The following is a 25325-nucleotide window of genomic DNA, read 5'->3' as shown; positions in this document are numbered from 1 at the left end:
ACATTATGATGTATCTTTGCCCTGCAAACCACACTGAAAGTTGAGACATGAATAAATTGTACCTTTGATCCAGCAGCAGCAGCAGCAGGAGTGTGTGGAGGTTCTCCTAAAGATCTCCGTCTGGACTCTGATTTCATGATCAGAGGTGTAAAGAATCAGGACACTGGAAGAAAATGCAGAGGTTCATGACTCCAGAATGTCCACTAGCTGTTCCCGAGCAGCTCAGCTGCTACATTTCACTGTATCTCACCTTTGGGTAAAAATCCGCTAAATCAAGACAAAACGGGTCACAAACACAGATCACAATGCAGTGGGCGGGGCCAACGGGCTTGAGTTCTAAATCTGCAAACATCATTGGCTCAGACATTGTCAGAAAAGTTAAATCTGATTGGTTGTCTGTAATAATATCAAATATATAATATGAAATATTTCATATAATAAAATTATTTTTATATATAAATACATGAATTCAGTCCTGAAACAATCCAGAATAGTGGGTTAAAAGTCACATGTGTAATGAGTTTATATTTCAACTTTGAAGAAAATACAATAAAGGAGATTCCTATAAACATTATTCTAATAATAATAATAATAAATCTGATAATAATGTAGCAACAGTGTAACAATAACTCAACAAATATTTTGTTTTGTTTAATGAAAAATGAAAAATAGTAGTTTTAAAATGTATATGTCACACAATAATATAAAATATAATGTTCTATATGAATGTTTATTTTCCACAGAAATGCCAGTGTTGAAAAACAGCTTCTGGAACTTAAAGGTGTGTAAAGTTTTGATATTTCTGTCTTCAGTGTGTAAGAAAGTACAAGGTGATTATTACTGCATGATTCAGTTCTATTTAATGAGCATATAAATATAAATTATTTTACAGAAGTGAACACCAGACAAAATCTGGAAATCCGAGTCCTGAAGTACACAATCAGTAGCTTGAGAAAAGCATCTGCTTAATCGAGGTACTTTCTTTTGATTACAGGCATGAGCTCATTGAACTGAAGTGAGAATTGTGACTAAATAAAACTAAATGTTATTTTTGTTTTGATCCTCAACAGGAAAAACTCTTCAAACAGGAAATGAGTTGAACAAAGGTAACACTGAAATCTCTCTGAGTTTCTGTAGATGTTGATGTAGAAGGTATTTGCTTTGACTGTAATAAATTGTTTGTCATTACAGAGAAAAAGTGCTCCTCCACGCAGACTGAGAACGAGCAGGAAGCTGACAAAGGTATTTAGATGTGACATGTTATAAACTATTTTCTAGAGGAGATACAGATTTATATAAACATGTGCTAAACCTATTTGTACATTTCTCTCAAATGATCAGATGATCAGATTGAAAATTATATTCATTATGCAGAAATCAAACACGCAGCTTTGTTTTATTGTTTATTTTATTGTTTATTTTATTTGATATTCATACAGAGAACGTTAACAACACAAAAGTACTTTATAAGTTATTGTGCTTTAATTGGTCTTTTTGACTGCACTATATATGGAATTAATGAAATACTTTTTTATATGTGTTATGTTTACATGAAAGAGTTGTGAAGAAAAGAGAATAAAAATGTAGCTTTTATGAGAAAAGTCAATTAAAATTATATGAAGAGGTTTAAGAAATGTGAGATGTTTATAAACCAAAAAATGTGAAAATATATTCCCATAGATGTATGTTTTTTTTCAAGTGTTGCTTTTTGGTTCTATCAATGAAGTAAATGTTTGACTTTGACCTTGAAGTAGTTCACACATGTGTAGAGAGGAGGCAGATGGATAATCCTCTTAACGACTTCTTTGTGTGTGTGTGCATTATGAGAGCACATTATCAGGTGATTACTGTGTTGATGATAGCTATTAGTGTGAAGGCAGTCTATATGAATAGAGTGTGAATGCTGGCTACATGTACTGTTTGTTTTAGGATCATTATTAGAGCCATCAGGATGTAAAGTTCTGACTATATCAGTGTTAATGCTACATTTCTCAAATTGTCAGGATTTACTGTAACTGGCATATACAGTTATTTTTTTTTCCTTTATTTTAATGAGGTAATTTGTATGTATTGTATTTTTTTTTGTGCTCAAATTAAGTATTTATACATTGTGTAAAATGTATTTTATTGTTTTATAATTGAAAAAACTATACAGTGGTTTTAATTAACAGTTTAGGCATAAATGTAAGTAGTGAAAAGGTCAATGTTATTAGGGGAAAACATTTTAAAACCCATTTTAAATTTTTTATTGAATTTAAATGAGATGTATTTATTTTTTTGTTTGTTTTTGAAAAAAGTTTTGTAAAAATTGTTTTATATAATTAGATTAAAATATATTTACAATAATTTTTCCTTTAATGAACTGAAATATTTTAGTTTACAATTATATTTTCAAGTGGAATTGTAACGATGTAGCATGATTTGTTTTTTATTTATTTATTTATTGTATATTTTTATTGTTATTTATAGTGTATTTTTTATTGTATTATTTTTGTATGAAATTGGGTAAAACATGGAAATGAAAAATGTAAGGGAAAGTGTTGTTTCAATGTAGGGTCATGTATTGTGCTGTATGAGTTTGTGGTAATTATAGTTGCAGTCAACTGTTATTGTTTGTTTTATTGTTTAGAGCAATATATATTACTGTGTTTTGTAAAAACATTATATTAAATATTATTCAAAATTATTTTCAGTGAATATTTAATTATGTTTAAGAAATATATAGACAATATCAATAAGATTTAAAAAAAAAGGTAATATTTAAGTTAAATTGTTAATATTTTATATTGTATGTTGTGGACTACAGTGTAGCACTATAGAACTATTTTATTTTATGAATATTTTAAGTAAATAAATATCTGGATTGTCATTTAAAATATTTATTCAGGAAATCAAGTAATTGTGGAATTTGAAATTGAATGTAAAGTGCCATAAAAAGAAGAAAATAAAGTATATATGTTAATATATAACACATAAATGTATTAGGCCTACCTATATATATATTGATTTATTGTTTGTTTTGTTTTGTTTTGTTTACTTGAGTATGTGAACAGAAATGTATCAAAAGGAAAAAGATAAAAACACAAGAGCTCTGATGAAACAAAATCTTATTTCATATGGTAAAAATTTAATAAACAAATAAATAAATAAAGAAAGAGAAACACATGATAAATTTATTTTAGGTAAAGTTTCTAATAAGTTACAGAAGGCTGATCATAAAAAGTATAAATATAGTAAAGTTTCTAATAAGTTACAGAAGGCTGATCATAAAAAAGTGAAAGAAATATATAATAGCAGTTGTAGGAGGAGGAGGAGAAATATTTTGAGAAATAAGGATGTGGTGGGAATGTGGGTGTGGTGGGAATGTGGGTGTGGTGGGACCACCACATTTTGATGATGTCATGCTGCTGTTAAAAGCAGGTTTCAGTACAGTTTGTTGGTACAGTTTACACAGGTCATCTGTGAAAGAAGGCGATCTGAGACAAGTGTATTGGACTATTGTTTATTCTACTGCATTCATTTGTGACATTTCAAGGAACAGCTTCAGTGTGGTAAGTGGTAAAGTGTTTGTTTTAAAAAGGCAAATAAAAAAAAAAATAATCAAAAAGCCATGTTTTACAGTGTTGTGCTTTATAGAAAATTATACACATTGTTGCTGAGTTTTTGTATGGAATGGTCAATTAGAGTTGTTTAAATGAAGTAGTAAAAAAGTAATTTTGTAGACAGCTTAATTCATTCTAAGTGTTTTGGGAGGAGTTATTTTTTTCTCATTGTACATTAAAGTGATATGTGTTTTATTCAATTTTAGTTGTTTTTTCAAGTGCATTTTCAAATGCATTTGTGTGAGCATTATTAAAGAAAAAGGGATAAATTGTGTCTTTTATGTGTAGCATAGGTATCTATAAAATACATATATTTTATATTATTAAAAAGCAATGTTTAGGAATGCTGGAGTTAAAGTTATAAATATACTTTATGTCTGAAATAAAAGGGTGTGACTTTGTGGTTAGAGGTGTATTTTAGGTGTGTGAGACTCTTTATTGTAATGGGCTTTCAAGGATAAGTTTGTCATAGTGAACTGGTGGTGGCGCTGTTCAGTGCATTGTAGCTGCAGTAAAGCGTGCATCACAATACTGTAAAAGGTAAATATTGTGTCATGTTTAATGAGTGTAAAGTTTGTTTTTGTTGATTTTGTAGTGAGATATTTATAAATGCATTATATGTGTTTTGTTGTTGCAGGAAAATGGCATTTACAAGTCCGTCCAAAATTCACGATGTGGAAGGGGAAGAGTTTGTGTTATTAAGAGATCAGTTTTGCTCATTAGCAGTGAGTATTATGCATTTTATATTGTGTTAAATATATTGCTGTAGTCTTAACGGTGGTACAAGGGCATGTATTAAAATATGAAGTAAATGTTGTGTATTTTTGTGTAGTATTCAGTGTTGGATGAAGGTGTTACGAGACAAGGAGTTCATCAGGAGTTGACAGAGCTCGGTGTAAAAGTGATGAGAAAATTTGCTGAGTTGGATGCTGAGGAAAAATATCTACAGGAAGAGTTAGCTATGGTACACGGAAAATTGGAGAAGATGAAATGAGACGTAGAAGTTACAAAAGCTGCTCTGGATTGTACAGATGTTTCATGCAAAGTCCAATGTTGTTGTTGCGTTTTCAAATAAAAGTTTGTATTTATGTGTCAGATGCTCTCTCTCTCTCTTTCTGTGTGTGTGTGTGTGTGTGTGTGTGTGTGTATATCAGGTCAGTCTCTGAGCATAAGCACTGAATCACTTGGAATTTACTCGGTCAATAATAAAAACTCTTTGCTATAGTTGTGAGGTGACTGATACACAAAGCCATGGAGCAGTTGGACACTGGGGAGACAATCAGATGAATGAAAGTAGAAAATGTGATAAAACCCTAAAGTTTATTGTGAGATTTGAGTCGTGATCGTTCAGATGCACAGTGTAGCAGCAATGACACAAACTTCATTTCACAACAAGAGCAAAATACATAAATGAAAAAATGAATGAAATTAAAATTCATCGAATGAAAAAAAAAAATCCAATGTTATTCTGTTATTCAGTTCTCTCATACTGACCACTGGATGTTCTACACGGCACCTCATGGTAAAGACTCTCTGATGACAGGAGACTCCACCATGATGCCGAGGCGATAAGAAGATCAGTAACATCCTGACACTGAGTTACAGTACAGTGGTCAGGGTCATACAGAGGTTTTCCAAGACGTGTTCCACTCAGAACAGACCTCACAAGGGTCCATCAAAAAAGTCGAGTCTTAGTGCTGTGCGTCAGGTGCAGAAGCTGCTTCAGAAAACAGACACACGAGTGCTGCAGCATCGCTTTAATCACTTCTTATTTCAAGAAATCTTACCAAGTGTAATTATTTTACTGCACTGGCAAATCATTTGACTTGTTTCTACTCTGTAGAGTTTCTTCTTAAATCATGCTTTTATTTCTTTATTTCGACGGATATTTTTTGCATTCGTACAAGATGATTCATACAAATCAATACAATTCATTTTAGAATTGTATTAATAGTGTAAAGAGTAAAGTTTGAAGTCATCGAGGATGTAACATGACTTTAAAAAAGAGCTGGAATAAATAGAGTGAGAACAGCAGCCGCCGCACAGACTCCAGATCACACACTCTCATACAGTATAGTGGAACCTGGTTATGTCGATGTCCTAGGGGGTCGCCAAAAAGCATCGAGGTAACCGATGATCGAGATAAACGAAAATCAAAATGGCGGCAATATATTAACGTGCTTGAAATTTCTTTATGTACATGATGTGCGTTAATAAATGAGAATGTGCATGCACGTGTTTTTGAAGGTTTCTTTACACAACAGCGTTGCCGCGATTTGTTTGATGAAGGCATGCTATAAAAATGTACATACGTTTGTTAACAACAAAAGGCATAAGTGCACCAACTAACAGCAGAGATTTACCAGTATACAATACAAACCACCGTCCATTCTCCATACAAACCTTTATTATATTCTCCAACATTATAAACACACAGATCGCTCAAAAAAAAACAGCGGCTGCACAGTGCCGTCTCACATTTAGTCCACATGTGGAAAAAAAAAAAAAACAGTAACTAAGTTTCTGAAAACTTATGACCATCAGGCTGAAGTAATCCGCACAAACACACAAAGCAAAGTGTCCGAAAAAACTTACGTCCGCGATGCCGAGGGGGAGATAAGCCGAGCGAGAGAGAGAGAGAGAGAGAGAGAGAGAGAGAGAGACCGCGGCACGGTGCGGCCGAAAACCCCGGAAGATCCAAAACCGAACCCGAAACCAAAAGCGAGGGACAGAAAAGTCTCAAACGTGAACGGCCGAAGGGGGCGTGGCAGGTGCTTTCTCGGCCGCTTTCTCTGAAGCTCCTTACCGAGCGCGCATGCGTCGCTCCTTACTGAGAGAGCCGTGTTTACTGCTGCGCTGGTAAGGAGTTAAAGCGGGAGCGCCGCGCTGCCGTTCATCGCATAACATTTAACAAAAAAAATGCATATGTGCACTTACTAACAGCAGAGATTCACCAGTATACAATACAAACACCTGTAGTATCTGTAAAGTTTGATTTTTCCACCACTTTCGCGAGTTCTTCTGCGGCTGCACAGAGCCGATCCACATAACTGACGTTAAAATTTCTAATTTTTCCCCCCTTGTGCTCGAGATATTAGGGTTCGGCGACATAAAAAAATGCGTAGAAAAAGCGAAAATTTGGCGGTTCCACTTCAAAAACGTCGACTTAATAGGGTTGTCGAGATAACCGAGGGCGAGATAACCGGGTTCCACTGTATTACAAATTGTTACTCAATCTTGGAAATAAATAAACATTTTTGCATGTTTCTGCATTGTGCTTGTATCAGTAATGGAGAAAAAACATTCCAAAATTAGAAGCCAAGGGCATGGTTCTATTGGGACTCGAACCCAGGACCATCTGCATGTAAAGCAAACGTGATGACCACTACACTATAGAACCTGTTGTTGACAAGCCTGATGTCCAATGTGTATTAATAGAAACATTTTCGAGATTTTTCTGAAACAAAAATAAAAATACAAGCAAATCCTGCTAGTAGGAAATTAAAATCAGAGGCTCAAGAGCAGGTCTCCACTGTGGGTCAAACCCAAGACCTTCTGCATATAAAACAGACATGATGACCATTACACTCCAGTATTAACAATCAATGGCTGTTTCTTCCAATGTTATAAATCACTATAGACTGCTCCTTTATCTGCTGACACTTCAACATTAGAGGCCTTTTTCAAAATGTATGTATTCCTACAATAAGTGTAGGTACAGCATTACAATTGGATGAGTTTATATCTGATACAGAAATAGCCTTAGCAAGTCTGCCTTCTGGTAAATCACCTGGACCAGGATACGAAAATCTTAGCAAAAACTCTGACCTGCCGTCTGGAGAAAGTTCTGCCTTGTGTTATTTCACCTGAACAAACAGTCTTCATCAAGAACAGATACTCTACTTGTAATATTGGGCGCATGTTGAATGTTATATATAACCCATCTCTATCTGACACTTCTTTAAAGGTGGAGAAGCAGAAGGTTGAGAAGCAAAGGGTGGAGGAGCAGAAGGTGGAGGATCAAAAAGAACAGGCTGAAGTCCTTTGGACTTTTGGAGACTTTAGAGAATGTGAGAAAATGTATAACTGTGTGTAGATAATCAGGTAAAATATTATTTATGAGTCTGACTTTGTTGAAGGTGTTTATGTCTCACCATAAATCTGATTATCACGAATCACACAGCACAACTTACTCAAAAGTCTAATGCTGAATGTTTCCTTTTTTTTTTTAACCTAAATAAATGTAAATGAATGTAAATGCATCCGCAAAGCACACAGCATTGTGGATGACCACACACACCCGTTACACACACTTCACCCTCCTACCATCAAGGAAACGGTTCTGAAGCATTCGTCGGGCCGTCACATCAAAACTGTGCAACAGTTTTTCCAAACCATCAGCCTCAACAAACATCTAAACTGAACTCTCTCTCATACACACATACACACACACACACACACACTTACACACAACTGAGTGACTGATCTGTACAACCGGACTCAACACACATAAACTTCACACACCCAGGTTTCAGTACCATTCACCTTTCATTCATTATCGCAAATGTTTACATGCCGTTTGTTGCTGATCTTCCGGGACTTGCTGTTTTGCACAATATTTTGTCCAATCCTTTGGTCACTGTTCAGGTTATTTTAATTGCTGCTTTTGTAGAATTGCACAATTCTGTTTACATTCTCTGTTTACATTTTTCTGCTACTGTACCTTATTCTGTCACGACAGGTTTTACTGGCAGAGCTATTGCTATTTTTTTATATTTTGTGTATTGTGTGTTGTCCTGCACTGTCCTGTGTTGTCCTGCACTGTCCTGTGTTGTCTTTTGCACTGTTTGCACCAGTTGCACACATGCACTTTATGTGGTGAGGATCTAAGTTCCTGGCCCTGTGCTCTTCTGTTCTGTTACTGTTGTTTTATGTTGTTGTATGTAGCACCTGGGTTCAGGAGGAACGTTGTTTCATTTCACTGTGTACTGCATCAGCTATATATGGTTGAAATGACAATAAAAGCTTCTTGACTTGACTTGACTCTTGAAGTGATGAACACACTGGATGTTGTTCTGTAGACAGTCACACTGCTGCTGAGAAATCTGGACTGTACTGTGGATGACGGACCTGTAGAAAGCATTCCTGAGATTTGGGACTGTCCTCACTGCACAGGTCATTTATAACTACTGATCCTTACATTTTCCTTCGTTTTCAGTAACTTGGGGTTTCCTCCCCGTACTCAGCTGGAGTATTTTCTGAATGTGGAGAGCTCTGATATTGTGAACCTCTAACACGTTTGATGTGCACTCTTTGCTTTGTGTTTCTGCTCGCTGTCCCGTACAGGTCATGATGAAGAACGGACGCTCAAAAGGCTTCGGTATGTGACGTTTCATGTCCTGATGAGGCTCAGTAGACATCGTGGAGATGAACGGCAGGGTGCTGGGCAGCAGGACTGTGTACTTAAGTCCTCTCAGACCACCCAGGGACAAGTCACGGCATGAAGGTAGAAACTATCTCGCCTTCAAAACCCTGCCCAGACCCAAGACCCAACGCCAACAAGAACATCCATCCACAGAGTGAGTCAAAGCCGTCCGATTAGTTTTGTGTTAAGTGCAGTTAAAGATTCATAACAGAAGAGAACTTTTCATGTTAGCAAAATTTACCTTCTGATTGGATGCTAACATGAGATGATTGTCTGCATCTACAGATGTTCCAGTTGCAAATCCTGGAAAAGAAAACCAGCAGCAGTGGAACAGGCGATTCATAATACGCAGCCTCTCAGACTGGACACACAGGAACTATTCTGATTCTATTTCAGTGTGTTTTATAGAGACCTTCATGAACTGGAGCAGGTTTTGGTCACAGCTGTGTTTGGTCACATGTAATAATTGGTTTAATACTGAGTGATTGATCAGTGTATTATTAAAGTCAGCAATGCAAACACACACATGCACTCACATTGGATGCCGAATTTGTTCTGTTTTCTGTAGGAATGAGGATTAGATCCTCTATTATACCAGAACCAGTGTACACTTGCAGCAAGTTTCTGCTCTCAGAAAATTACCTTTAAATAAAAGTGCTTCATTGTTCATTCACCAGTGAGACCAGAGCGTTGTTAATAAAAGAACACCGCTGTTCTGTTTATATTATGGGATACAGACAGTGCTTGTTATTTCTCATGGTTTTCTACATGAGAGTGATGTAATGCTCATGTTTTTGCTTTCTGTATCTCTTGACTCACTTCTACAGGTGGTACTGCAGAATGGACGGTCCAAAGGCTTTGGATTTGTCTGATATTCTCTCTGGATGAAGACACTAATGCCATCAGAGAGTTGAATGGAAAGCTGGTGAGCAGGAGGTCACTGTGTATCACTATGTCTGAGCAGTGGACAGGAGCAGCCACACCAAGCCCTACCTCCATCCATCCAGGAACATGCAGTGGTTCCATCTACAGCGTAAGTCATACTGTCCTCATAATGTCCTACAAAACTTTACTAAACACACACACACTGTGTACCGGTCAAACACACACATTATGTAAAGTAACACATCTCTGTTTTCTCTTTCAGGTCATCGTGCTGTCGTTGCTCCACTAAATTCATCATTTTATTTATTTTGCTTTTATTTATTATTTCTTTTCTTTTTACAGAAATAGTTTTATTACTGTAAATAAATATGTAAATAACTAACAGTAATGAAGTGTTTCATTATTGATCATTCATAAAATTCCCTCTTAATACATGAGAACTTTCATTAGAACTGAAAGAGAACAGTAATAACAGAGTTGTGTTCGTAAAAACCCTGGAAACAGATCATGTAAATACACTACTCTGACGCTGACACCATTTATTTAATGGATGAATAAAATTGATCTGAAATAAATTCAAATATTTAAGCTGTAATACTGCACTGTATTTAACATATTATTATTATTATTATTATTATTATTATTATTATATATTGTTATAATTTTAAATGTATTGATAGATTTTATTTTGAAACTTTATATTTTTATGTTTTATTTCAGTTAATAAATTTTTTATTGTATTTAATTTGTGTCGGTTTATGTTCTAATCTCTAATATACACTAAAAGCCTTTATATTTATAAATGTGTATTTAAATCACAGATATTAAAAAATTAATAATATGTAAAAAGATCTAATATCTACCAAAAAAATCACTCAGTGTTGATTTAAGATGTTTGGACATTTATTCAGCTCATAAATCCTATAAAACATGCAGCATTAAACATGAACTTCCAGCAGATGAACATCTCATAATACTGTCTGGAAGTGAGAAATGTACAGGTTGTTTTTACTCCATACACATGAACTTACTTTGATCAGAAACACAATCATACTCCAAATCAATTAATCAATAAAGTCAATAAAAGAATCCCAAACTGCTGTGTGTCTTGTCCTCGCTATTAATGACGTCATTAGAGCTCCACTACTTCTAATGACCTGCTGTGACAGTGAGCTCTAATACACATCACACTGCCACCTACTGGTCATTTATGATTCTGCAACATTCATAGAGTCACTCCGGTCAACTTCGGTTCTCAACTCGGATTCACTCGCTTTATACACAGTTTACAGCCGTTTTTATCTTATTTATGACTGTAATATCGCTCTTCTCTCAGGAACAACAGAAAAGCTGTGAAGACATGATATTTTATCCGCTCTTTACCTCTGTAATGTGCGCATGCGCATAGTGTCAGGTTAAAAGAGACCGGGTTACGTCACAGACGGAGGCGGGCATCTGCCTGTGACGTCACAGTAAGGCAACGTCTATAATTGGAAACGCGCTCTGTTTCTCTCATTTCAAGGTTTTGCTTGTGAGTAAAGAGGCATAAACATGGAGCTCTTCAGAAGGTTGAGAGATTTTCAAACCAGAAGATCGAAGAAAACTAAGCAGATTGCTGAAATGAAGGAGAAGCTGGAACACATGGAGAAAGTAGAGAAAGACTTGGATGCATTTCTCTTCTAATGATAGAAGATAACAGAAGAAAGAGAAAGCCATTCTGCTACAGGCAGTTGCAAAAGCTGGAGGCTACTTTGGCTTCTGAGCGAAAGCAGCAGGAACAGGACATAACTGAGAGAAGCCAGAGCTGGGCGAGAGAACAAAACAACTGGAGGAACGTGTTGCTCAGCTTGAGTTTATTTTGGAGCAGACCACCATGAAGCTACAGTCTTCCTTGAAAATCAATGAGGAACTGGAGAAAACTGTAGAATGTGAGAGAGAGCTGGACAAGAGAACAAACGAAAGTGGAGAACATGTTGCTCAGCTTGAGGTCACTTTGGAACAGACCACCATGGAGCTCCAGTCTTCCTGAAAATCCATGAGGAACTGGAGAAAACTGTAAAATGTGAGAGAGAGCTGGAAGAGAGAACAAAACGACTGGAGGAACATGTTGCTCAGCTTGAGGTCACTTTGGAACAGACCACCATGGAGCTCCAGGATACTCAGAATCACTGTGAGAAAATAAAAATAGTGCAGAGCAGGAGAGATCATTTGATCAGAGAGAAAGAGCGACTGGAGGAATGTGTTGCTCAGTTTGAGCCACGTTGGATTTTAAAGAAAACAGAGGATGAAAGAGAAAACTAAACTTGACATAGAGGAGAGGAACAACTTACAGCTTCAGACCAACAGGGGCTCCAGGATACCCAGAATCTCTGTGAGGAAGAAAAGAAGACTTCAGAGAATAAAACAGATCATTATATGAGAGTCCGAGGCGATGGGAGGAAATTGTTGCTCAGCTGAGACAAGAAAACATTCAAAAGAAAAGGAGAAATAGAAAAAAAGAAGGCGACAAGAGAAACAGAGCGTCTGAACATGCCTTTTCCTCTTTCTGTTTCTCTTATGGCTATTTATGATAGTTTTACACTTATAGTCAATAGTATAAAGCTGAGTGTAAAGCTATTGTATCTTGTAGATCGTCTCGTCTTTTGATCATTTTTTATTTCTGTCTTGTCAAATCTTTTTAATCTTTTTAAATCTTGATTTTAATCTTTTACTACAAAGAGTCACAATAAACACTAATAACAACCATTATTTTTGTCTTCCTTACAAAGCATTATGACCTCCTCATGGATTCTTCCACTTAGTTTATATCCCTCTTGTGGGGCAGGGGGCTGTGGCTCGGGGTCATAATGCTGAGGGGGAGGGAGGTCAGGAGGGAGAGGGAAACTGGTCCTCAGTGCCACATTGTGCAAAACACCACACACCCTGATAATCTTACACACTTTTTCCGGGTGGTATAAAGTCTTCCACCTGAGACATCCAGAGCTCCACATCTGCATTTCTGGAGGTGAGGAGCGTCTGAGGGGTGAAGCCTCTGTCACCTGTCATATTATAGACTACATCAGGACAATGTTTACAATTTCTACATGTTGTTAAAGTCACCAAGAAGCCAGTCATCACGTCCTGCAGCTGCATAGATCACATAGATCCAGGAGCACAGCTGTAGGAATCTAAATCAACTTATTATTTAGTCATCATCATGGGCCGAGAAATCATCATGGTCCCTGGAGACTCTTCTCTCCTTAATCTTCCATTGGTGTAATCCTCCAGCAGTGCCATCATGCAGCATTACACACGGGGTCACCACAGCATTTATATGTTTACAGTAATTACACTGATCATTAACATTGGACAAAATATTAGCAGCTAACTTATAATTTAGTGAACAATTTGCAAGTTGGATTTTTTTTCCAGTGCATTCTTGGCTCTCGATAGATGAAAAATGGCTTCAGTCAATCAATGTGGTGATGAACCCTGGAACTACAGTAGAAAGGTGTGTGTGTGTGTGTCCATGTCCAAGTCCATGTGTATTATCTTTGTAAAACCTAGGTTCTCACCATCTGTCTGTTCTCTCTCTCTCTCAGGATGGTCAGAAACACACACCAGGAAATGGTTGATGCTCCTCCTAGAATCAATGCAGGTGGCACCAAAATATCATTAAACCTCAGGAGGAGGATCCAGATGGAAGTAAGTGTTTCCTCAAAGCTGATGCTGTTCCAGAACCACTGTGACGATGTGTGAAGAGTGTGTGAATCGTGTATAATTTCATCATGCCATAATTCATACGTTTTATTCTTTTGTGGTAAATGCATCTTTTCTTCTTTTGCAGTTGATGTTGCTCCCATCGAGGCCCTTCGCAACCTCAGACCCAGACCCAGACCCAGGTTAGTATCTTCTCAAAGCAGATGCTGTTACAGAACCACCGTGAATGAGTGTGTGGACAGTGTGTTGGATCTCATTCAGGTAATGAACATGCAGTCGTGTATCACTTCATCACATGTGAAGATGTGAATAATGATGTGGCTGCATTCTGAAGACTTGGTGCTTCTTGTTCCTGCTGTTAAAGTGTGTGATCTTCTTCTTGTTTTTCAGATTTGAATGAGACCCAAACCCTCAGCAGCATGAATAGATCAAACCACGTAAATAAAATAATCACCTCAAAATGTTTTATCAGATTTAAAAATAAAAATAAAAAACCCTGAGTCTCTGTTTGTACCACTCCCAGTGATGGACATGTATTTCAGTAGAAGTAGAGATTCAGGAGGTAAAATGTGACTCCAGAGTCTGTGATCTGTGATGTGGAGTCTGTGAGGCGGCTGCTGTTCTCACTCTATTTATTCCAGCTTTTTTTAAAAGTCGTATTACATCCTCAATGACTTTAAACTTTACTCCTAACACTATTAATACAATTCTAAAATTAATATTAATACATTTTTATTCACTCTATGGTGCTCGGTGGTCAGGGATAAAAACACACAGCACACATTTTGATGCGCCCACTGCAAAAGATATCCGTCGAAATAAAGAAATAAAAGCATGATTTAAGAAGAAACTCTACAGACTAGAAACAAGTCAAATGATTTGCCAGTGCAGTAAAATAATTACACTTGGTAAGATTTCTTGAAATGAGAACTCAACTCAGACACAAATACGGCGTACTAACTGCTTTCTCTATGGAGCTCTATATAATAAGTGTATCTTAAACACTCATCAATCAAATACAATTATCAACAGAATGTGAATAAAAGAAAGTTTGGACTTTAAAAACCTCTATGTATTATGTAACAGAGATATCTACTGAAGTTAGCATGCTAAGCTAGCCCCGGTCCGTCCTCAGAGAGCATGGAGTCCTGCTGACCTTCGCTCGCTTTATACACAGTTTACAGCCGTTTTTATCTTATTTATGACTGTAATATCACTCTTCTCTCAGGAACAACAGGAAAGTTGTGAAGACGCCATAATATTTTATTCGCTCTTTCCTCTGTAATGTGCGCATGCATAGTGAGTGTCTGGTTAAGAAAGAGACCGGGTGACGTCACAGACGGTGGGCGGGGCATCTCTGTGACGTCACAGTATGACAACGTCTATAAGTCGGAATGCATCTCTGTTTATCTCATTTTTGAGGTTTGTGCGTATAAGTAAAAACACAACATGGGGCTCTTCAGAAGGTTTAGAGAGCTTTTCAAACCAGAAGAGAGAAGAAAACTAAGCAGATTGCTGAAATGAAGGAGAAGCTGGAACACTTGGAGAAAGTAGTAACAGACTTGGATGCATTTTCTAATCTGATGATAGAGAAGTTAACAGAAGAGAAAGAAGAGAAAGCCATTCTGCTACAGACGGTGCAAAAGCTGGAGGCTACTTTGGCTTCTGAGAGAAAGCAGTGGGAACAGGATATAACTGAGAAAAACCCCACACCTCCAAAACATCACCAAGCTCCAGTCTTTCCTGAAACTCTGAGGAACAGGAGAAAACAGTAGAGTGAGAGAGAGAGCTGGGCGAGAGAACAAAACAACTGCAGGAACGTGTTGCTCAGCTTGAGGTCACTTTGAAAAGAGAGAAAGAAAAAAAGGCCAAACTATACATGAAGAAAATGAACGTTACAGATTCAAACCTTCAGGGAGCTTCAGGATTCTCTGGATTATTGCGAGAATGAGAAAAATAAATTGATCGCAGACCGAGAGCGAGTGGAGACACGTCTTGCTGTGCTTGAGGTCGAGTTGGAATTTGAGAGAAAGAAAATAGAGAAAGAAAAAGAAGGCCAAACTAAACATGGAGGAAATGACAACCTCACATCTCCGCTCCAGGATTCCCTCAACCACTGTGAGGAAGAGAAAAAAATAATTTGATGAGAGAACGAGAGCGACTGGAGAAACATGTTGTTGAGCTGGAGGAAACTTTGGAATTTGAGAATGAATTTAGGAAAAAACAAAAGCCCAAACGAGACATCACTCGCTTTATAACCAGATTCCTCAATAATTCATGAGGAACAGGAAATGGCAGCAGTGGAGAGAATCTGCAACGCTCTGGACAGGTTTAGATTCAGCATGTGAACACACACCATACATATAGTTTTTTTTTTTATCTCTTCTATATTTTACTATTTCTACTATGTTTGTTGTAATACTAATAAAAACTAAATACTTGAATTTTGTGTGTGTTTTGTTTCTTTTTTTAAAGTGTTGGACATTCAATTCCCAACTAAGTATTAAAATCCACATGATAATATTTTGGGAAAATGTGACAAAACCCAATTCTGTTTAAACCCAATTTTACTTGAACAGAAGTGAAACTGATCAAAACTATCGCTTGCTGCAAAAAGGTTTAGTTAAAATGCAGCCTTATAACATCTACTGTTCACATATAACTTTTGAGAACCTCAGTTAGTTACAAAAACATCAAAAATAACACTTTGGCATTCAAAACATTACAAAATAACAATTTAATTCAATAGAAATATTTACATTTTTCAGTCCATTCAGTTAAAAAAGGATTTGGTTCGATAATTTCGACTCCAGAGTCAGTTCAAGTAACTCGGTTCAAGAGTTTATTAATGTCAAAATAAAGGTATAAAGAGTCGATTCACTGGTTTTGGTTCAAATGAGTCTGAATCCATAGATTCACTGAAATGACTCGATTCCACAGTTCCAGAAAATCTGTAACATAAAACATTCTGTCTCCTTAAAAATATTACTTTAAAACCTTTACTCTGTTTGTGCAAAACCAGCAGGTGGTCAGAAAGGTCCTTCTCTGTTCCTGGGTTAGTTTGAGGGGTTCACCTCAGTCAGCTTCGTCTCCGTGGTTTGGCTGTCATCTTACATCATCGTCTCATTGTAATGACGGTGTTCCAGCATGAAAACCCTGACCTGCATATATACAGACAATAATCAGTTCCCAAACATCTCAACATTCACTGTTTCTAGTTCAATAACAGAACAAAAAGCATTAATCCGCCTGCAAAGACATTTCCATCACATGTCTAACTAACCTTAACCATAGAAGCAAACTTTCTGATTCGTAGCATCTCTGGATGGTGTTTCTGTTTCAGCGTGTACAGCAGTTAAAGATCTTGGTGTGATTATTGACCCGAGTCTTTCCTTTAAGGCTCACGTGAATAATATCACCAGGATCGCCTTCTTTCACCTTGGAAATATTGTTAAATTAGAAATATGATGTCGTTACAGGATGCAGAAAAACTAGTTGATGCTTTTGTTACTTGTAGATTAGACTACTGTAACGCTTTACTGTCTGGGTGTGTGAGTAAGTGCAGAAATAAGCTTCAGTTAGTCCAGAATGCAGCAGCAAGAGTCCTCACTAGATCTAGGAAATATGACCACATCACCCCTGTTTTAAGAAGTAGGCAGTAAAATACATGAAAATCCTGGTGAAAAAGAAGTTTGATGACTGTTCTGGCCTGCCAGTAATAAACAATGGAACTGAGAGGAACACTGAGATTCATCTACTCACCTCATCCCAGTGCAGATACTTGCTGAGCAAATCTAATATGTTTCCCAGTGCTTTCAGTTTGCTGACTATGTGAAGGTCTCGGCATAAAGAGTCGTCATGAGACAAAACACTTGGCCATGCTGTCACCATCATCATAATCAGTTTGGGGGCATCAGGAAAGTCTGCAGAAAAAAACAAAACGTTACCACAGACTGAAAATACACTGTTTAGATAAAATACATCACCAACAACAAGACACAATTGTCTTCTCTCTCTGTATGTTTCTTACTTCAGTGTAGAAAACTCTTAGTGAGGAACATCAGCTTACCGGTAAGTGTGCCATTACTGCCACCTAGCGGATAATTTACAAATACACTCATCATGACAGGTAGGTTCACACCTGTATTGTATTGTATTGTATTGTATTGTATTGTATGTTGTATGTCAAAGAAACACTGGAACAAATAGAAGACAGAAAAAGAAAAAGGGGGAAAAGAAAATTACTGTAAATTGGTTTTCATAGAACATGTAAAAATCTGAAGCAAAACAAAAAAAAGGCAGGCAAAATATCCCTGTGCCCAAGACCAAATGTATTTCCTAGGAATGTGGTTGCAGGAATTTTAAAGACTGGAAACTTACCATATAAATTATTAGGAATATTTAGGTATTAACAGGAATTAATGGAAATAAAGTTGGAATTTACTAAATTGCAAGTTATCCTATAACGGGGAACTTAAATGTAGTTAAAAAATAATTTGCTTGATAATCAACCAGATTGAATGCAGTTTCAGTTGAATTTCTACCTGCACATTCATCAATCACATGCACACAGCACACTTACTGCAGGGCTCCTGAGACCGTACCCTACATGCACTGTGTTTTCTTCATGTAAACAATGAGTCACGCCTCAAAAAAGGTTAAAAACCACTGCCTTATGGGTAATAAAAGACCAATATTTAGGATCTGTGTTAACCCTGTCAGAATGACTGCTGAAAGATCATCCACTTTCTTGTGCCAATCCATGTGATTAATTATAAAGTACAGATGTTTAAGTGAATCAGGTTCTGCCCCACATTAACTGTCAGCTATATTGCTTTCAGAGCTCAAAATGAACAAAGCACTAAAGCTGTAAGAAAATACCTCAACTTCAGTTTCTGTCAAATTCCTTTTCTTTAAGGACATCAAACATCACTGACTTTACTAAAGTGGATTTCAAGAAAAAAAATACCATCATTGAGATGAAGAGATCAAGAGGAAGAAGATGAAGAGAAGATGTTATGGACTCGTCTCTGAGCAGCAGTTTAAAGTCTCATCTCACTCGTTCCTGTTCAGTATCTCACCTCAGGTCTGGGGATATCAAAGATTCCTGTAGATGATGTGTTGTGTATACAGTAGAACATCAGCTGTAGGAGAACCAGGGAATAATTGACTAAACAAGGATTTGAATATCAAGATTTAGCAGAAAGGAGGAAGTTGTTTTTGCTGATAACTGATCAAATGTTACACTAGGGCACTTTGTATTTGTGGAAGTGGTGTTACGAATCTCACGTGTAAACATTTGAATTGTTTTATGCCTCGTTAGTCTTAAAACTAACATTTATAGAACTGACTAATAGAAAGTGTTTTTTCATGGATCACCTCAAATCAGTGTTACATTCATTGTGTGTGTATAATGATGGCATGTCAGCTATAAGGGTGATGAAGGAAAAGTCAAATGAAGTTTGTCACTTTTTTGTTTCTTGTCATTATTTGTTGTCCTCCCCATGTGCTGCTGTACACAGGTGAACAGAGACGTCCATTCCACACCAAGCTTTTTACAGAAATCACCAAATCTTGATTTTATTACTGCTGAGATGATTTTATAGGAGTTTAGGTTCTTATATTAATACTGATATAAAATCCCATATATATTATGGTGTAGTCGTGGACCAGTAGAGAAAACACTAAGTGCTTGTAAAAGACTGGCAGATCAAAATCAATCACATCTTTTATTAATGTTTTTTCTTTTTTAAATACATTTTTGGACCTGATTGTATTCAATAAAAAATATTTATTACAGTTAATTTACCTTGTGATTAATTTACCAGATTATTTTATTCTTATGATAATTTCTTGCTTACAAACGTCTTAATAAGTAGATGATTATAAATGAAGGATGAACAGAGACTATAAATACTACCATGTGTTTAAATACAAAATCTGTTTGTGTTCAGAGAGGGTAAGTATAATGAATAATCTAAGGAAAATGAGATAAAGTCTGTTAAAAGTGCAGTGTTGTCAGGAAACAGAAGGAAGCGAGGCCAGGTAGCATGAATGAATGATTTCTTTTCTAATAGCTCATAACACACATCTGACACGCTAATCACGTGTTCTCTCATTCTCTATTTTCAATGCACTTCTACTCCCCCTAATGGTCACTTTAAGTATAACAACAACAGGTCACCACATGCAATACAAATTAATTACACCTCAAATTAAACCCCACATTTTTATCAAAATCACATTCCAAACTGCAAACACGTGTTTTCAATCAAATAATATATTTCTACAAATTTTAATACCCTACTGTGTCTAAACACAGGAGCGCTACAGGAACTCGTGAAGGGTTTACAATCACACACCACTACCTTGTCTTAACGCCACCTGTTTTCCGCTTCCGCGTTTGAATCATTGAAGCCCCGCCTCTTTTGTGATGTAGGCATCCCTGATTGGTCACATTTTTCGGTAAACGCACCAATGAAACGGCGCCCTGGACGTGCTTTCAATGTCATGACAACTTTGTTGTGCTGCAGTTCAACACAAACATTTACTGATCACAGCAATGAAGCGCAAACAAACAGCTGAAATGTTTTAATTGTTTTAGTAATAAGCGTCAATGTTTTGAACAATCCGCTCTCAAGACACCAAAAAGATTTTCAGCCAGAAAGAGCGACTTTCAGAAGAAAGAAGGAGAAATAATGACAGATAATAAGACGGGTAACAGCTACAGCTGCTTCTCCTGCTGTCAACTTTATTCAACTTTATTGTCATTGTACAGAGAACAAGTACAGAGACAATGAAATATAGTTATCATTTAGTTCCTAAAACCACATTAAATATCAATCTGTCATGCAGGAAATATAAAATGATTTTGTACTGACTGAGTAATGCAGCACTTATAAAATATTTGTACTACAACATTGTGTGTGTTTAAGACTGGTGCAGTTTTGCATGACTCTGTTCTGTTCACTGTTTTAACTAGAAGTTTATAATGATTTCTGTTTAACTTATAGTTTGTTTTTTATTTTGTAGATAAATTTAACGTTGCCAGGTGCAGAGATAAAAAAGGCAACATCAGAAGGCCAATGAATGCCTACATGGTTTGGGCGAGGAAACAGCGCCCATCTTTTCCAAGGCCAATCCAAATAGCAGCTCTGCAGAGATCAGCATGCAGCTTGGGATCGCGTGGAACAAACTGAGTGAAGAACAGAAGAAACCCTACTACACTGAATCATGGAGGTTTAAACAGGAACACGAACAGTTGTTTCCTGGTAGGTGAACTTTCTTTATGGACAAATGGCAAAATAACAAAACAAACGCATCAATTCTGACACTTTTATTGTTTTTATGTTGCTTCTTACTCTTTAAATTCTTCTTTTCTATCATGTAGATTGGGTTTATAAACCGCTTCCAAAGAAGGGAAGGAGAAAAGACAGTTTGCAGAGTAGTGACTCACAGAGGAGACCTGATCATCAACCAAACCACCACATAGTCATGAACATGCCAGAAGAAGTACCAGTCCATGACCTCGTGCCTGAAGTTAGTGATCAGTTCTCCGGCCTTAGCCACCAAGAACTGCTGTCTCCTAAAGACATCTGCTTTGATCCTCCTCTTTTCCCTTCTGTTTCTGAGTCGACTTTCTGCCAGACCAAGTGAGTTAGTAAACTGCATTGGAACAGTTTCAGAAGAATGACATGCAAATGAAGTTTTACTCTGCATCTTAAATAATCACCATAATCGCCAGTCATTTACTTTAATATGCAGCTAAAATTGTGCACTTCTGTTTACAGCACCTGCTATGGGTCTGACTGTACAAGCAGTGAGGTTCAGCTCGAGGACGAGGAGGAAATCACTTTGCTCAACAACGACATCTTTTCCATATTAAATGAGGAATATGGCTTTTTTAACCAGTCTGGAGACCAGAATCATACTGAAGACCCCCACAACAGCACAGAGATCCTGGATTCTGTACCAGACTTTGACATTGACAGCTTCGAGGATCTGTTGAAGCAACTTGAAGAGATGGAAAATGATTCAGGAATAGAGGAAGATGGTGAAATACGAACGTTTCATGTACTTTAGTGTGCATGTTGTTTCACCATCTTCATTTTTTTTATTTATTTAAATAAATAAAGATTTTGAATTTCAATCATGTCTAATGTCTCTTCATCACAGAGAGCATTCAATGATGGTATTTCTTTTCTTGAAATCCACTTTAGTAAAGTCAGTGATGTTTGATGTCCTTAAAGAAAAGGAATTTGACAGAAACTGAAGTTGAGGTATTTTCTTGCAGCTTTAGTGCTTTGTTCATTTTGAGCTCTGAAAGCAATATAGCTGACAGTTAATGTGGGGCAGAACCTGATTCACTTAAACATCTGTACTTTATAATTAATCACATGGATTGACACAAGAAAGTGGATGATCTTTCAGCAGTTATTCTGACAGGGTTAACACTGGATTCACCTCACAACACCTGAACACTACTGCTGGATGGAGCAGCGGGTGTGTAGCGGCGGTTGGTGAATGGAGGGTGGAGCCGGGGGGAAACGAGCGGTGAGAAGCAGATCTGTGGCTGATGGGACTAATCAGTGTGCTCTGTTTTAGTGACTGGTGACGAGGAGAAAAAGGAGAAAGACACGAGCAGAGCTGAGCACGTGTGTGTGTGTGTGTGTGTGTGTGTGATGTAAAGTGTTTGAGTAAATGTACTTTGTTACTGTACTTGAGTAACTATAAGTGACTTCCTGTCTGATGAACTGTTCTGTATCGGTCCTGTTTACTTCAATAGTAAGGACTGTAGACCTGAGATCCTGATTATTGGTCTTTTATTACCCATAAGGCAGTGGTTTTAACCTTTTTGAGGCGTGACTCATTGTTTACATGAAGAAAACACAGTGCATGTAGGGTACGGTCTCAGGAGCCCTGCAGTAAGTGTGCTGTGTGCATGTGATTGATGAATGTGCAGGTAGAAATTCAACTGAAACTGCATTCAATCTGGTTGATTATCAAGCAAGTTATTTTTTAACTACATTTAAGTTCCCTGTTATAGGATAACTTGCAATTTAGTAAATTCCAACTTTATTTCCATTAATTCCTGTTAATGGCGAAATATTTCCGATAATTCCAATGGGAAGTTTCAGTCTTGAAAATTCCTGCAATCACATTCCTAGGAAATACATGAGCTGTTCCTTGGGCACAGGGATATTTTGCCTGCCTTTTTTTTTTTGTCTTTTGTTTTACATTGTTCTGATATCAGATGCCCCATGAATTTTACCGGTTGTACAAACTGCAGTTTAGACACAGAAGCTTTGTGTATGTGAGGATCCTCTATAATTATTTGGAGAAAGAGTCTGGTGTCATTATGCCATGACTTGGGAAGTCGGGATGTTGTTAATAAATGTGAACTGATTTAATGTCATACAGTGTGTCTGTGTTCTACATTACAGTGGGGTCTGAGGTTCAGTTCCTACCTGTGTTTTTCTTGTTCTGACTTCTGCTTCAAATTCATACATGTTCTATGAAAACCAGTTTACAGTAATTTTCTTTTCCCCCTTTTTCTTTTTTTGTCTTCTATTTGTTCCAGTGTTTCTTTGACATACAACATACAATACAATACAATACAATACAATACAATACAATACAATACAATACAATGAGGTAAGTAGATGAATCTCAGTGTTCCTCTCAGTTCCATTGTTTATTACTGGCAGGCCAGAACAGTCATCAAACATCTTTTTTCACCAGGACTTTTCATGTATTTTACTGCCTACTTCTTAAAACAGGAGTGATGTGGTCATATTTCCTAGATCTAGTGAGGACTCTTGCTGCTGCATTCTGGACTAACTGAAGCTTATTTCTGCACTTACTCACACACCCAGACAGTAAAGCGTTACAGTAGTCTAATCTACAAGTAACAAAAGCATCAACTAGTTTTTCTGCATCCTGTAACGACATCATATTTCTAATTTTAGCAATATTTCTAAGGTGAAAGAAGGCGATCCTGGTGATATTATTCACGTGAGCCTTAAAGGAAAGTCTACAGTCAATAATCACACCAAGATCTTTAACTGCTGTACACGCTGAAACAGAAACACCATCCAGAGATGCTACGGAATCAGAAAGGTTGCTTCTAGGGTTAAGGTTAGGGTTAGTCATGTGATGGAAATGTCTTTGCAGGTGGACAAATGCTATTTGTTCTGTTATTCAACTAGAAACAGTGAATGTTGAGATGTTTGGGAACTGATTATTGTCTGTATATATGCAGGTCAGGGTTTTTCATGCTGGAACACCGTTCATTACAATGAGACGATGATGTAAGATGACGAGCCAAACCACGGAGACGAAGCTGACTGAGGTGAACCCCTCAAACTAACCCAGGAACAGAGAAGGAACTTTCTGACCACCTGCTGGTTTTGCACAAACAGAGTAAAGGTTTTTAAAGTAATATTTTTAAGGAGACAGAATGTTTTATGTTACAGATTTTTCTGGAACTGTGGAATCGAGTCATTTTCCAGTGAATCTATGGATTCAGACTCAATTGAACCAAAACCAGTGAATCGACTCTTTATACCTTTATTTTGATGTTAATAAACTCTTGAACTGAATCTACGGAGTTGAAATTATAGAACCAAATCTTTTTTTAACTGAATGAAAAATGTAAATATTTCTATTGAATTAAATTGTTATTTTGTAATGTTTTGAATGCCAAAGTGTTATTTTTGATGTTTCTGTAACTAACTGAGTTTCTCAAAAGTTATATGTGAACTGTAGATGTTATAAGGCTGCATTTTAACTAACCATTTTTGCAGCAATCGATAGTTTTGATCAGTTTCTCTTCTGTTCATGTACAATTGGGTTTAAACAGAATTGGGTTTTGTCACATTTTTCCCAAAATATTATCATGTGGATTTTAATATTAAGTTGGGAATTAAATGTCATAAACACTTTAATAAAAGAAACAAAACACACACAAAATTTAAGTATTTAGTTTTTATTAGTATTACAACAAACATAGTAGAAATAGTAAAAAAAAAAAGAAGAGAGGAAAAAAAAAACTATATGTATGGTGTGTGCTCACATGCTGAATCTAAACCTGCCCAGAGCGTTACAGATTCTCTCCACTGCTGCCATTTCCTGTTCTTAAGTTCAGTATAAAGCGAGTAATGTTTCATTTGCCGTTTCGTTTTTTCTCCCATTTATTTCTCAAAGTTTCCTCCAGCTGAGCAACATGTTCCTCCAGTCGCTCTCGTTTCCTCATCAAATAATTTCTCTCGTGTTCTGCCCTCTTTTTCTCTTCCTCACAGTGGTTGAGGGAATCCTGGAGCTTCCTGGTGGTTTGGAGATGTGAGGTTGTCATTTCCTCCATGTTTAGTTTGGCCTTCTTTTTTTCTTTCACTATTTTCTTTCTCTCAAATTCCAACGCGACCTCAAATAGAGCAAGACGTGTCTCCACTCGCTCTCGGTCTGTCAACAATTCATTTTTCTCATCCTTGCAATGATCCAGAGAATCCTGAAGCTCCCTGATGGGTTGAATCTGTAACTTGTTTAATTCCTCCATGTGGAGTTTGGTCTTTTTTTCTTTCTCTCTTTTCAAAGTGACCTCAAGCTGAGCAACACGTTCCTGCAGTTGTTTTTGTTCTCTCGCCCAGCTCTCTCTCTCACGTTCTACTGTTTTCTCCTGTTCCTCGTAGAGTTTCAGGAAAGACTGGAGCTTGGTG

The 25325-nt window shown here is 36.9% G+C and overlaps 1 protein-coding gene and 1 non-coding gene across 2 annotated transcripts in view; one reads left to right on the top strand and one right to left on the bottom strand.

Annotated features, from left to right (window-relative positions):
* The window catches only part of LOC124384641 (eukaryotic translation initiation factor 4 gamma 3-like), a 271327-nt gene that overhangs the window by 205985 nt on the left and 40017 nt on the right, over nucleotides 1–25325 (top strand). The window lies entirely within an intron of this gene.
* trnav-uac lies at nucleotides 6930–7002 on the bottom strand. Its single transcript has one exon. It is a non-coding gene; the product is annotated as a tRNA-Val (tRNA).

This window comes from Silurus meridionalis, chromosome 4, assembly GCF_014805685.1.
Source record: "Silurus meridionalis isolate SWU-2019-XX chromosome 4, ASM1480568v1, whole genome shotgun sequence".
NCBI classification, from domain to species: Eukaryota; Metazoa; Chordata; class Actinopteri; order Siluriformes; family Siluridae; genus Silurus; species Silurus meridionalis.
This window is presented reverse-complemented; position numbering and strand designations above follow the sequence as displayed.